General features: G+C 36.6%; 1 protein-coding gene across 8 annotated transcripts in view; it reads left to right on the plus strand.

Annotated features, from left to right (window-relative positions):
• KHDRBS2 (KH RNA binding domain containing, signal transduction associated 2) overlaps window positions 1-15244 on the plus strand; it is a 359637-nt gene that overhangs the window by 328580 nt on the left and 15813 nt on the right. For 5 of the 8 annotated variants that reach the window (XR_004417324.2, XR_004417326.2, XR_004417325.2 and 2 more), the window contains exon 11: window positions 9752-9958. The exons of 2 other annotated variants lie outside the window; for them this stretch is intronic. The gene's annotated coding sequence lies outside the window, so the exon portion shown is untranslated. Of the gene's footprint in view, window positions 1-9751; window positions 9959-13097; window positions 13208-15244 lie in introns of all 8 variants that reach the window. One more of the 8 variants, XR_004417327.2, reaches the window with a different exon arrangement.

Here is a 15244-nt window from a genome sequence, read left to right on the forward strand (position 1 = left end):
TAAGCTCTGTTACAACTTTGTCCATGGACTTAGAAGTGCGAACTTAATCACAATACAAAAAGTACAAATTCTTGCCATCATTCTTAACTAGATAAGATTACACAAATACACAGTCCTAGGCATATTTTTTACTCTGGCATCCTTCCCTATGACTGTGGTCTGGATAACGTAACATTTTCCAGGTATGGTGGTATTCAGCAGTTACTTACAAACCACAAGTTGTGTTGTATAAAAAGATATAAAGGGTTTAATTTTCCTCTCCAAAGAGTTGCCTCAAGAACTTTATAAATTGGTTTTATTGATGTGCTACAACCACCCTACATACCAAAATTATGTAGTATGGCATTTAGGTTTGTCTGCATATTACAGTCACGTCAGTGTGAGTGTACCACTGTAGGAAAATCTTCCATCTACCCATCTTGCATGTAGTTATACTCATTTGCTTCAGCGAGTATATTCCCTACAGAAAAGAAAAACACTCTTTCCATTGATATAAATACTGGTATAACTGTGATTATAGATTATTATATATTATACTATATAAGTATTTCAGGAAATGCTCATATGCCTTACTGAAATGATTAATAACACAAAGCTGTGAGCAGGTCATACCTGATCTAAGGGAGATCCAGAGCAAAGTAGATAAAATTAATTTCTCACTTGTGCATCACATTTTTATGTGAGGGTAATTACTGTGAACTCCTTGAGGATGGAGTTCAATAAATATAGCTTTATAGCAGAGCAGTGTGCTTTAATATTCCTGTCTCCAAGTCTACTTTGCAGCCATTACTTGTGTAAATTTAAAAAAAGGCAGAAAATATCGTTAAAATGATGCATTGTGAAATATTCTCACATAAGAATTATTTTGAAAAAGTAGATTAAGTCAGTTCAAACAAGCAACTCTTTTAACATTTTTTCTATTTAATTTCAGGAAATTCAATATTTATACTATATATAGTGTATATATATATATATACTATATATATACAAACTATATATATATATATATACTATATACTATATGTACTATATTTATGATATAGTATGAAAAATTACTCAAGACTGCATGTGCTGCTCTGTGCTAGCTAAAAGTATATTTCACTACTGTTTCTGAAGAAGCCTTGCAGTCAGTCAGCTATGTCTTAGAAAAAACATAATCCACTTTATTTTTTTTTAAGAGAGTAACAAGAGGATCTGGTTATTCTAATTAACAGGTGTCTTCAGGTCTTCCCTGAAAAGCTGTGATAAATCCCACACATCCACCATCAGGTCAACCATAATTTTGAGGTCCTGAAAACTTACATGCACCACCACAAAACATGTAATTTCACTCATGCTATAGATCATTCCCAGACACTTGTCACCAACCAAACATTTTATTTGGCTTAATTCACTTACCAATTAGTTTTGTTTCTAATATGAAGAAAAAAGCAATACAAAATAACAAAATGAATAAGTGAAAACATGGGGAAAGGGAAGTTAAAAATTCAAAATTTCTGTTCAAATATTTCTAAGGTTTTTTTGTTTGTCTGGATAGACCTGATATATCAGTTTGATCTTTAGAAGAAAGTAGTGCTATATAGTGTTTAGCACATTTTTGGTTGTTGAATCAGCAAATTATATTTTGTTTAACAGCATTTTTGCATATAGTCAAGAGCCATTCTAAATGAAAAAATTAGGTATTTCAAGAGCAGCAACTTGTATTAGAAAATGAAGTAGCATCACATAACTCTTTCCTGTTTGGCTTACTGAGCTGCATATCAGGAGCTTAGTAAAGCAACCAAGTTACCATTAGCATCAGGATGATTAGCATATATGAGTGTATCTGTTGAAAGTCTCATTATTTTACCATCATAATTCTCATTAAATATCAACCATTAGTATTATCTGAAGGTTAAAATCAAGAATTAGTAACCAGTGTATTGTGTTCATATAAAAACCAATTTGGTCTGCATTAATGATGCATTTCCTCCATGTTTGACAGTACGAGTGTTGTTTTCTGAACTGTCTTTCTAAGATGTCCAAAATTTTGCAAGAGTGAAATACTGCAGCGACAAAATTATAAATGGAGGTAATGGAGAATCATCAAATTAGGTAAATATTGGAAAGAAAACGTATTTGATAGTGAGTGAAAGAAGTCTGTGATCCATTAAGGAAAGAAAGCCCTAAAACATTTTCCATATTGTATTTCATTAATCTGCAGAAACAAGTCAAGACTGTATAAAGGTTAAGTAGGGACCGCACTGGATATCAGTGTTCTTCATGCAACTTTCTTAAAGTCTCCTCATAATCTTTAAAGCTTACTGGTAAATTTCCTTTCTTTTATGGAAAAATACTCTGTAAAATGAAAAGACAACTGAGAAACTCTACCTAAATGTCTTAAACAGATACATATTTTGACAGAAAATTTTTCTCCTCTTGTATTCTGTAATTCCTTGTGTGAAGGACATACCAGATTTAAACAAGATTATAATCTCTTTAAACAATCTGTTTGCTGACATCTTCTTAGCAAGGATGTTAAAGAAAATAGTTTTGGTTTTTTTAATAAGTATTACCTGAATTCTTTTATAATGTTGCAGAAGTTCAATAAATGGCTCAAGATTGCAAGAAGAAAAACCAGTTTGGGAAAAATACTTAGGCAGTCAGAATCATAGAATAAGTTATAAATGAATCCCTATGTGACAAAGAACCAGTTTATCCCTTTATCAGAATCTATGAATTTTTAGGGATCAAGAGGACAGACTTCATTTGTAGATGCATTTTTTCCAAGGTAGGATTTTAAAAAAAATCATTTCACTAAGAGATTGCAAAGTTTTTACACAATAAAGCTGTAGTTGGAAAGGTTGGCTGTAATTAATTTCCAAAGAATAAAGGTCATAATTGTTATTATTTTGTGTCATGGTCTGTTGTCAACAGATTAATCAAAGTACAAAAATAACTCGAATTGATAAGTAAAATCACAGGAAAAACTGAAAAATATTTGAATACTGAACAGAAAAATAATACTAATGTCTTCTTAAGTTCTTTGTCCTCCATTAAAAACTTAGGTGCACTCTGTGACCTCTGTCAGTTATTAAAACACAAGAGTTGTCAGAAAAAGTGTCACGTGTTGTCAGTTTTACTGTACTGGTCTGCTGAGACAGAACAGACACACAGGTTACAGTAATTTCACGAATACAAGCCGCAGCAATTAGACAAAAATTTTGGTGGAAACCCGGAAGTGCGGCTAATATTTGGGTGCGGCTAATTTATGAACAAAAATGTGATATCTGCCCTTACCTAGTATCATACCAGTCCAGTCCCGAGCTGAAACAGTTTGAAATCCATGGTTTCCCGTTGTTCCGACGATGAACCAATCAGTGAACAGCTTATTGCCTGCCTGTGGATGGCGGCGTTACTGAGGGGCGAGGGTTGTTATCGGGGTGAGTTACCTCGGCGAGTTACCTCAGCAGTTCGATAAAAGTGTGTGATATTTCTCTGTACTTTTTAAAGTGTTTTCAGTCTTGTGCGGCTGCGGGGCTGGCTGGGCTCGCAGGGAGAGGGCTGGGGGAGCCACTCAGCCCACAGGGAGAGGACTACAGCGGCCGCTCGGCCCGCGGGGCTGCGAGGGCTACAGCGGCCGCTCCTGTGCCAGCACGGAGATGTGGCTCCGCTCGGAGCTCAGCTGCCTGCCCACGCGGCTGAGCGGCTGTTTAAAGGCAACGCGGATCCATTGGGAATGCTCGCAAAATGACCACACTATTGTTCCTGTCTTTTTCGGCTTGTAAATAAAGGGTGTGTCTTTTTTCACTTGGAAACAATGTTTCCGAGGTCGGCAGTAAGCCAGTAAGCCCTGGCAATCCCGCGATTGTGTTACTAAATGACGACTTTGTGAAAGTTCGCGGCGAACTAAAGTGCGGCTAATATTCCGGGTGCGGCTTATCTATTGACAAAGACATCAATGTTGCCAACACACCGGATATGCGGCTTATACTCCGTGCGGCTTGTATTCCTGAATTTACTGTACTTTCTCAAACCAGTTATGGCTTCAGACATGATCACCATCATCCACTCTGTTGTCAGCTAATCAAATTTTTGTAGTCATTACTGTTTATCGTTGGAACCAGACAGAAAGCTTTGAAATCATTAAGCCTTTCCTTTCTCTTCAATTGGTTTTGTTTCTGGCCTGTGAGTCAGATGCTAACACTCATTTGAAACATTAAGGTAAATGATTCCTACTGAAAGATTTGCTGACCTGCATAGCTATTAGACAATTTATGAGCTTTGCACATGAGAATGCTGGTATCTTTTAGTGGAGACATATTGTATACAGTGTTTATGTTCTGAAACCATGGAATCTGAGCTGTGCCTGCCAGTATGAGTACCGGAAAGATTTTCTGTCTTTTCACAGTCTCTGGTTGACTAAGTTATTTATGTTGCATCTTGGCAGAACATGTTGAAATATATTTCTAAACCATGCATATCTGGAACAAAGTCTTTGTTCTCAAAGAGAAGCAATTTTTGTCAAGCATAAGAAATGCTGATTTCTAAACTTCTACTAAAAACATGTCACTGTTGTAAAGGTTTGTTTTTCTTATATAAGTCCTTTTAAATGGCTGTGTTGGGTAGTTATAGAAATATATAAATGCCTCCTTTCATAAATTAATTGAACTAATTTTGACACCTAGTATACTTTACCAGAGAATAGCAAGATTTGTTGAAAATGCAATTGCGGCCATGTTTTAAATATGTAAATCAGAAGGAAGGTTTATTGGAAGAAGATCACACCCCTGCTGTAACAGTATAGGTCATCATTCACATATTAAAAAGAAACATATGAAAGGAAAATATGTGCAATTGATTGTCTGTATCCTGCATATGCCATAAGAATTTTTCAGGATGCTATATGGAAACAATCTGAATTTTTTAATATATTTTCACAGCATTTGGGTCTACAAGGTGGAAAACAGAAATGCTTCAGTGCCCTGATAAGAGTAGAATTAAAACAATTGTTTTTTGTTTATTTCTGTTGCTGCTATACCTTATTGATTTAATGGAGGTATAGTTTCTTGTTATACAGTATTATTATACAGTGTGGGAATAGCTGCTTCTATCTTGTTTGGCACTGTTGTTGGCATGCTGAATGCATTAGCTGGTGATGGATGGCTTACTCACAGGGAAGCAGTGGATACTTTTGTTATGTGCCCCTGCATTACAAGACCTTCACATTGTGTTACCACCAACAAGTCAGAGGTACAAACTGCTGAGCTGCTCATCTGTGACTCAGCATTCTGGGTGAGCTTGCTTTACTTCTGCACAGTACACAGAAAAAAGTCTGCAGATATTTTGTATCATGATTTACTATATTCACTTTGAACTCCATATTCATTGCTCAGCTAATAATTCATGTATTTCTTCCTGAACTTTATAATAATGCTGTACTACCAGTGGCAAAATTCAGTGAAAAGGTCCTGCCAATGCAGCTACTTTCTTTTTCCACTTTTTTTCTCTTCCTACCAGAAGAACATGATATTTCACATACCTACTTTAGCTGAAAAGTTAATCAAGGACATTATCATTCAAATGAAATGCTGTTATTCACTAATTATGCAGGAATTTAGTGTGGCATTATCTGAGTATTGAAAACAGATAGGGTTCATTTTATTATTCTGTGTGGTATTTTGAGTATTTAATAACTTTCTAATACCTGTTTTAAAATTCAAAATGTAAAGATACAAACAACTGACAGGAATGTTGTACTACATTGAATTCCTGTTAAGCAAAGTAGATTTCTGATGGAGAATTAAATCCTGCAGATCTTACTCGGGTTTCATACACTAAATGATGCTGACATCAAGGACTGAAAAGGGAATATGAAATTCAGAATGTGATCTATAGTCAGTTTTATGATTTAATTAAGTTAGAACATTCAGCTGTTAAGGACTGGATTGCGTCTTTCCAGCTCATGGAAATAACTGTGATCCAGGAAGAGTACTTCAGATACAGTACCATACCGAGATTTTACTTTTCATGTCATCATAACCAATTTTCCCACATGCAAGAAAAATATTTACTTGAAGGTACTTGCTTGGCACTGTTGCTCACTCAGATCTCAACTTGGCAATCAAGTTAATCCATTCATGGTAGTCACCACTTTATTTTCATGAGAACTATCAAATTTCTAAAGGAGGAGCAATACTTTTTGTACCACTGGACGTGTTTGCAGGTCTAAGGCAAAAAAGGGTTGCCTATTAAACTGTGAAGGTATGTGGGATATGTGCTTTAGGGAACCTAGTGCTCATTTGAAAGAGTTATGAGGACCCCAGTAATGCTGCATGATCCTTAAAAGCTGAAATAGCACCCGCAGAGCGTAAAAGAAAATTGCTGCACTGAACTCAAAATGGTTACTAAAGGTAGCAGGTATTTTAAACTCTGCCTTATAGTGGAGAATTAGAAAAACAGTGAAGCTGCATGATTTGGCTGAGGTCACTCATGGGTCAGAGTGATGTAATAAAGTGCAATTAGCAAAGCAGCAGGTGAGGGTAAGAAGCTGCATCAGGAGAGGAAACACAGGATTCATCTGAGCTGCGACTTGCTTTGAGAGCTGAACTGTCTTGTCCACAATGCAGTTGTACTGTCATCACTTGGTGCCTGCTGGACTTTGCCAGGCAACTGGATGAAGCCACAGCAGAATGTGTGTGTATAGGGTCCCTACCTACATATGCCAGATTTACACTGAAGAAGCCTGTTACTATTATCTTCATCCATTTCCTTTATAACCCTATTTTTCGATAGCTGCATCACCTGTTGCCGTGGTAAGTCTCTCATACTGTGTGTGTTTGATGAGCAAGAAAGACATCTCAAAACACTGATAACGGCTTGAGACTCCTGGTAATACCCAGTGTCCTCCCCATAGCACTGAGCACAGCTGGACTGGACCCTAAAAAACTACATATTCTTAAACTTTATAGTGCTGACAGTTCTAGAAATAACCAAAGTTTTATTTTAGACCAATTTAGGGATCATTTCAGATTCAGATTTCAGATTCAGAGTTGTTTGTCAGGGTTTATCTGTTTTGGAGTCTGCTTAGCTAAATTAATGGAAATAAGGCACCTGATTTTGTAATACATAGTCAAACAAAAATAACCCTAAGAATGTCTTTAAAGATCTAGAAAGCAGATCAGTTTTTAGTATAAAAACACTTCATACCAGGTTCTTCATCTGGACATATTTTTATGAGTCATTCTCATTCATAGCTCTCACAGATAAAATACAGAATGAGCTATGAAGTATAATCTGCCATGCCTTTATTTCTCTCATTTTTCTTGTAAATATGCTTTTGGCAGGGCTGGCCATATTATCTACCATTAAGATGTTCTATAAATGCAACTGTATCCACTTCAAATTAAATTTTACAAGATGGTTATTAGCTCAACTCAAGGATTTTAGTCAAAATGCTAAACTGTTCAGAAAAATAAAAAATCTTTTTTCTGTCAGATCCAGAAAAAATGTTTGGTGAAGGGGTCAGGAGAAATATGTAGAACAAGCAAAAGCTCTGTCTGTATTAGCAAATTAGAAGACAACACCAGAATGATTCTATCTCAGATTTATTTTCCCAGTGCTCGTATTTTTAATTGCAGTCTTGCCTAAAGTACAAGTTGATGTCTGGAAATGTGCAAGGGTTGTGTGCCCAAATAGGCTCTTAGCCACAAAACCACTGGCTGACATTGCCAGTGATTTGGAGGGTGTTTAATGGCAAACAGCTGAGTTTGGCTAAAACAGAGGAAAGGATTATATTGTCCTTCAGCATCTCTATCAGCAGAGTTTTGTGTGTGGCTAGGCAAATTGGTCCAAGTGAAAGCCTGCTAATGTTGTTTTTTGTGTTGTCTTGAGATCTTACAAAGACTCTTTGGATCTGATTTTCATCAGAGTTACAAGCGTCATCATCAGCTATGCCTGATTGTGTGAAATTCTGTTTAAGTTTAGGTGCAAGCCTTGGCTTTCCCAGGCAGTGTAAGTGTTGAATTCAACTCAGGAATATAATAAACAATTAGTTACACTTATGAGGTATTCACATAGTATAACCACAAATGACACAGAAAGTCAACTGCGAAATTCATAATTTTGTCAAGAAAAATTAAAGCTATTAATAGAGTTCAGACAATTAAAAAAAGGAAAAGCGCATTGAACTAAGAGGATTAACTCAGCTATTTTAAACTCAATGATTGAAACAGTAAAAATACCAACAATCTAACAAAGTTTAACTCAGACACTGACTACATCAAATGTCTGCATGACAAGACCTGAATTTGGGTTTACTGACCTGTAACTGATATTTAACTAACTTCACATACTTGTCTTACTTTAACATTTATTTTTCAAGCCTGATGTTTATACCCACCTAATAGTTTTCATCAAAGAAAAATTTATCCAGGTCTATGGAAAGGTTTGCGCAATTTTCAAATTGAGGTTTCCTGTATCAGAAACTTGCTTTGGATATAAGGAATTCCCCTGAGTGACCCAAAAATTGTTTTCTGATTCTTTCATGAAAATCAATTTGTTTTGGAAAATATCACAAGACATCCACAAAGTTGTTGTTTGTCAACTCAGTAAACTTGGTAGAAGCTGTAAAAAGGTGTCTATATTCCCCTGCTCCACTGGTCAGGATGTTTTTCTTGTATGTGAAGTTACCTTGGTGTAAACTTGGAGGAATACGGAGCATATTCATCACCCAGCTTCAAATACCTGCTTTTGCTGCTACACCTGCCTAGGGTACCTACACATTCAGTGGGGTGATCTTTGCTTACAGAAAGTAATTCAGAGCACCTAAGCCAGATGCTCTAAAACACTCTGTGGATGTACCTTGTCTCTGTTGGCTGGCTGAAGAGACTAACTAATGTGTTTAAAAAATGCCTCCCTCTCCAGCCTAAATCTTTAAATTCTCTCATGATTCATTTATTTTAGTAAGAACTTATTTTAATTAGTCTCTCATAGGCCTGATTTTGTTATTATTACCAAGAAATTAAACACAACTTCAACCAACTTGTTTTTACAAGTTCCCATTCTCATCCATACCAGCACTCGGAATTCATTTAATCTGGAAGAATATAATTACTCTATTGTAATATCTGCATAAAGAGTGTTGGTGTTCATAAAATTCACCTCCACAAACCTCTTTTTTATTACATTGCCAAAAGCACACATGTGCATGGCATGGACTGTGAGCCTTCATCTCAAGTAGATGATTGCAGGTACAGGTACAGAAAAGGTATTGAGGAAGGACCTGATAAATTTGTAGCAGTATAAAAAGTAAGAATTTAGATGAGAAATCTAGGCTAAAATGATAGCTGATTTTTTATATAGTAACTTTACTGAAAGGTTCAGAAAGTAAACAAAGCAAAGCCCCAAACCTAGAAATACCAGTGTTTAGTTTGTTCCTTTGCATCTTTTTTGCTCTGTTGTTCACATTCCTCCTATTAGAGACCCTAAGCAGTGGTCGCATGCTCTCCCATTCTGCCTGAGCTTTGCAGGGAACAGGAATGTGTTACAACTGTAGAGAAAATTCTGTTATGTTTTGTAACTGCTTTATCTCATAGCATGCAGAATTTGGAAGGTAATGTCTTCCAAGAGTTTTCTGTCATCCAAATTATAACCCTGTGTCACAGAGATGCTATGCGAAGCTACATAGGTCATTTAAGCAAAAATACTAATTTGACAACTAATTTTATGTTCTTTATTGAATATGTCTGCCCAACTTTATCTTGATTTTCAGATTTTTGGAGCCTTAGGGAAGTACTGTACCTTTTGAATGGTGTTCAGGGAATTGAGAGTGCTCAACATCATTTGCAATAAATCACTGGCTTCTGAAGGACTGAGCCTCAGGTTGGGACTCTGCACAGCCCTGAGTTCTGGACCTACCATTACCACCCTCTCTAGGATATTCCGCCACTCTGACTTACAGTGATCTTCAGTCTATCAGGTGAGCTGTAGTCGTCTTCCATATGGTTTTAGTTTATTTCAAATGTGAGATAATTAGGTCACCTCAGTCTGCCAAAAAATAGGATTATTTTAAACTGGTTAATATTTTTTTGCCGCTGTAAAAGAGCTTATACAGAGATACCTATGGTGCTTATTATTAGAGACAGGACAGTCTGATTATGAATCTAAATTCTTACACTTTTCTTGTCATAAAGAAATACAATAGTTAATCATCTTCCTCACAGAAGTACCACAATAATAAATAAACTGTATTTGTACACTGTGTTGAACACAGAAGTAATTTTTTAAAATGCCAAATATTTGAAGAAATTGTCTCCCCTTGGGATAAGTTAATCCATTGAGATGGTATATGAAAACCAAATTTTCCAGATTTTGGGGTTTTTTTTCTCTGTTCTCCACTTGTTCGTCTCTGAATATATTGGTATCTTTATTGAGCTGCTTTGAACATTCAGTTATTAAGGTTTGTATGGTTCAGTTACTGTAGCACTATTGCTACAAAATATGCACAAAGAAAATCTGTTAGAAAGTTAATGAAACTACAGCACCAACCATTTGGATGGAAAAGAAAAAAACAGAAAAGGGTCATACCATTAGAGTTCAAGACTAATACAAGTATTTAATTCAGCTTATATCCAGGATGTGTTAAATCTTTTGGAGAAAGGGGTAGTAAGGGTCCTGTAGTTAAAGGCTATGTTCTCTTGTATATGCTAAAGAACATCATTAATTATATTGGAAATTATAAATCTAACATTTCCTGAATCCTTCAAGCTAAATTCTGAGTTGTATTTTTCTGTAATAGGCTTATATACATCCATATGTCATAGAAAAGTACAAGTATTGCATTTAGTTATTAGAAATGAACTTGTTCCTTCAGCAAAGAGCATGTGAAACAGAAGACCATTGTCACTTGTTGTTGGTAGCTAATGCATCCAGCAGCTGCTAAAGCAGCATCAATGCTAATGTGGAGTCTTCTTGTAGCTGGACACATCTTCATTTCCTACACCCTCGTGCAACCACAGTCCTTCCCTTGTTTCTCCTCACTGCACACCAGGAAACAGACCTGAAGTCTGCCCTGAGGAACAGCATGAAGTCCTCATATGGGACCCTATTCGCTGTCACTGTGTGCTAAAAAAAGGGGTGGTGGCACTTTTCTGTCCACATTATTTTTGGTTCTGCTCTTGCAAATAGTGGTAAAAATTTAAACTATGACCTGTTTTACACATAGGTTTTTCTCTGCAGAGAAGGAGCTAAAAGAATGTGGCCAGAAGCTATCCAAGCCTAACACAACTCTAGACTTGAGAAAAAACTCGGTGGATTTTTCAAGATTCTTTCTCCTAGCTAGAGTTGGAAATAAACCGTAGGTGACAGCATTCACACTCCAGTTTTATGTAGGCTGTGAGTGAGATAAAGAAATGGGTGAAAACATGCAGCTTTCTTAAACGGTTTACTTAGATGATATTTAAGTGTGTTAACACTGTAAATAGTACTCTAAGGCTCTTAGAAATATTCTTTATTTATTATTATTTTTGCTTTGCATATAGCAAATGGAAGCAGAAGGGGGACACTGCACTGCATCACACAGAACCAAAATACCTTTACTTGGAGCCCAAACGCCTAACCATTATAACACATTTCCTAAAAGGGCTTACAAGGGACTGGGAAGTAGGTGATCACAATTGCCTAAAGAAAATGACCTCGTATTCTTGGAAACTTGAAAGTAGCAATTCCTTTTCAGTAGGTTACTGTAGTTTTTAGTGAGTGATAAAGTATTTTCAGAAGGCTGGAAGACTCCACTTATATTTCTAGAAGATGAACAAAAGTCTATAGTGGAAGAAAGGGAGGTCTGTTTTTTCTCCATCCTGAGCAAGCGAGAACTTTGTAGCAAAATACAAAGGTTCCTCTAATTCCATTACTTGCTTGCATTTTCTGATTTTTTTTTTGTTTTGTTTTCTAGCTGCATATATATGTGTGTATATATACATATATTATATATATATATACACACATATATATACACATATATATATGCATGCATATATAGTCAGGTCAGGTCCAAAGGCCTATTTAACTACTTTTGAGGTATGTGTCAAAAAACCCAAATGAGATGAAATGCCCTCTACTGTCTAGAAAATGTGCCTGAATGCCTAATTTAGACTATGTAGCTGTCTTTCAGGTGACTGAGATTGGGCAAAATTAAAAATATTTAAGAAACAAGGTTTTGAATTTCAGTAGTGGGAGTTATTTCATTAAAAGCTACAGATTGCGTATAGCATGTCATATCATTAATTAAATTGTGTAGAGCTGAGATGAAAAAAGGCATGAGGCATATGCTAGTCCTTGGAGTTTGAGGTAGGCCTGTTCTGTGCCCAGTGCTCTGTTGTCAAGCAGGAGGTTGAAAAATGGGCATAGAGAAGCGCAGCCCAATGCACAAGAGCTTTGCTGTGATCATTCAAGATCATTCAAGGCTTTGCTTTGAGCTTCCCATGTACCTCATTCACCTTGTGGAAATTGGCATATGGAATTTCCCAGAAGTGAATTTTCTGAAATTCTGTAACTTTTGCTGATTCTTTCCTCTGAAGGCTTTGTTCTTAAATTGGTTGCTTAGTAAAGAAATAGGATTTGCTTAGGAGAAGGCACTTCTGTTAATAACTCTCAACTTTTTAAAAGACAGATTGGACAGTTCTCTCTGTCTTTGAGCACTGAAGACATACCTTCATTTTCAGAAGTACTGACAGCCTGCAGCTTACACTAGTCTCAGCTGCAGCTTCTCAAAATCCAGGAGTCATCACTGGCATAAAAGATTTAAATATCCTGACCCAAAGCAGCTTTTTTGTACTTCTTGTCTTGCATCTTTATACAGATACAGTTGAAATTAATATGTTACAGATTTTTGAGACAGCCAGCTAGTACTAATGAAAGCTGAAGAAGTACAGAAAATGCATGTATCATGTGAATGTTTCACTATTAGCTGAAATTACAGCTGAAGTAAGCCTTTATTTTTCTAAAAGCATCCCTAATGACTAGGATATGTTGCTGTAGTCATGCACTATAATGATGGTCTACAAAACGGTTAAGTAAAGGAAGAGATAAATTGTGTAAGTATATACATTTTTCTCCAGATAGGGAGAATTAAATGTTGGAGAATGCTCAGCCTGAAGCTATTAGACGTAAGACACTGTGGACCATACTAGTAATGATGAAAGCTCTCAGTTGCTCCCAGACCTTGCTGGTGAGTTCTGTAAGTGTATCTGTAACCCCTCTGCAGCATCTAAGTTTGGGTGGCTGATCTTTCCTTATAACACTGATACAGAGATAAATGTTTAGCTAGGGCTGAATCTAGCCTTTAGGCTATGTCCTGAACTCTCTTTTCTCTCAAAGTCAAATATTTTTAGCTTTTATTGACCTGACCATCTGACTCCACTCAGCATTTGTTTCTGGTCAAATGCACTGCTCCCCATCTAGGTCTAAACTGAGTTACCAAAGAAGTTGTGTTCTTCAGGCATGAAATGGGTTTTTATTACTGACGTCCACAGAGCAGATCAAGTTATGTAATAATATGAAAGGACATATAATTGAAAGGCTGTCAGAAGATAAAAGGGTATCAAGCTTCCCAGAGCATTCACATTGCAGCTCCTGAAGCTGGCTGACATTGAAAGAGTGATTCAGTGTTCAACCCCTCTGGTAGCAGCACTGCTCCTCCTCAGTGCTGCCTGTTGAAATATCACAGTCTGCAGCATAGAATTTAATGCAGGAGTTTTCCATTAAAGACATTAGCTGCTGCATTTCACAGTTACTTCTACCTCAGCTCACCTGCTGGGGACACAGCAGCTTGTCCTCAAGTAGGCAGGATTGCCTTCATCCTATTCTTGCCACTGGAGCAGAGAGGAAGTAGAGTGTGAGTATACATATGGAGCAGTGCACAAGTAACTGCAATACAGGCATATATTATTCTTGGATTTGTTTTAAATGTCAAGCAGTAATACATGAGAAGTAAAAGTAAGTCTTTAACTATCCTGACATTCTCCTAAATGTGCAGTAAAACCATAAGAGATGCCTGTATTTACTACAAATAATAAAACTGGAGCATTACACTAATCAAATTCAAATCAGTTCGACTGCATAATTTTCAGTGAATAGGTGCTTATAAAACACAGAATGAACTCCAGAAGGGAAGGTTCATTGCTTCCTAATCAAAAGCAGTCAGGTTTAAACACCAGCCAGTCAGGTGATAGGTTTGTCATTTCTCAGCTGTGCTCTTGGAGGGAATTTGCCAAGAAGGCTTGACAGCCTTTAAACTTTGCAGAGCATTTTTTGCCTGTTTCTAAACATCGTGTTGAGCTACAAAAAAACTCCTGGGAGACTGGGAGGAGAGGTAGAATAACAGCAGTTCTATTAAAATATACTTGGCACTACGAATGTCAAGCAGAGTTTATGGTGCGAAAAAACAAGTATTGCTTGAAAAGAAATTTTGATCCCACTCAGGTCTGATTCCTTCTTGTCTAATATGTCCAGCTACTTTGGGGGAGTGAGGGAGGAGTGTCAATGATTAATTGCATGGGCAGAGAAATAAGGGCTTATAATACATCATTAAAAGCTAGAAATCAGGGTGTCTGAACTATCATGGGAAGCTTAAAATTAATATATTACTGCAACGTACAATTAACAGCACAAGTCAGAAATAATTTGCTTTCATAATTTAGAACAATGGCAGCTCTCCAGCGAAAATATATTTACAGTAGCTTTATGTTGCTTTCCAGAGGCTTAGTACAAAAGGGAGAGACAAAAATTAATATGCACCAAGGCAGTTAAAGAGAAACCTGTCTTTGAACTGTTCTTTCCTTTTAATCAGCATGAGCTCTGCTAAATAGGGAAAAGAATTATGAGTAGGAGGCTACCATCTAGGTTACTGAGGGCAAATCATTCTCAGGGGAATAAGTTTGCAATCTGAGCAACAGAGTCTGAGCTGTGCATGACTTGAGATGAACAGGTCTTCTCTGTTTGAACCCAGCATGAACATCAGTAGCAAGGTGGCCAGCCTAAAGTCCTTCAACTTCTTGTACACGAAGGTCTGTTCTTCCCTCCAATGGCAATTATAAGTCTGTGCTAGAAGAATTTTTTCAGTGTCTGTTTCTATTTTCTAATGTCTTTCTAATGTTCATTCTAGTGTTTTCTATTTCACGTTCTCAGCTGTGGGACCTCATACATATTTTAGTAATTTTTGGTATTGGTTGGAGTCCCATTAAGCTTCTTAAATTCTTAAAAGCCT

This window comes from Catharus ustulatus, chromosome 3, assembly GCF_009819885.2.
Source record: "Catharus ustulatus isolate bCatUst1 chromosome 3, bCatUst1.pri.v2, whole genome shotgun sequence".
Taxonomy (NCBI): domain Eukaryota; kingdom Metazoa; phylum Chordata; class Aves; order Passeriformes; family Turdidae; genus Catharus; species Catharus ustulatus.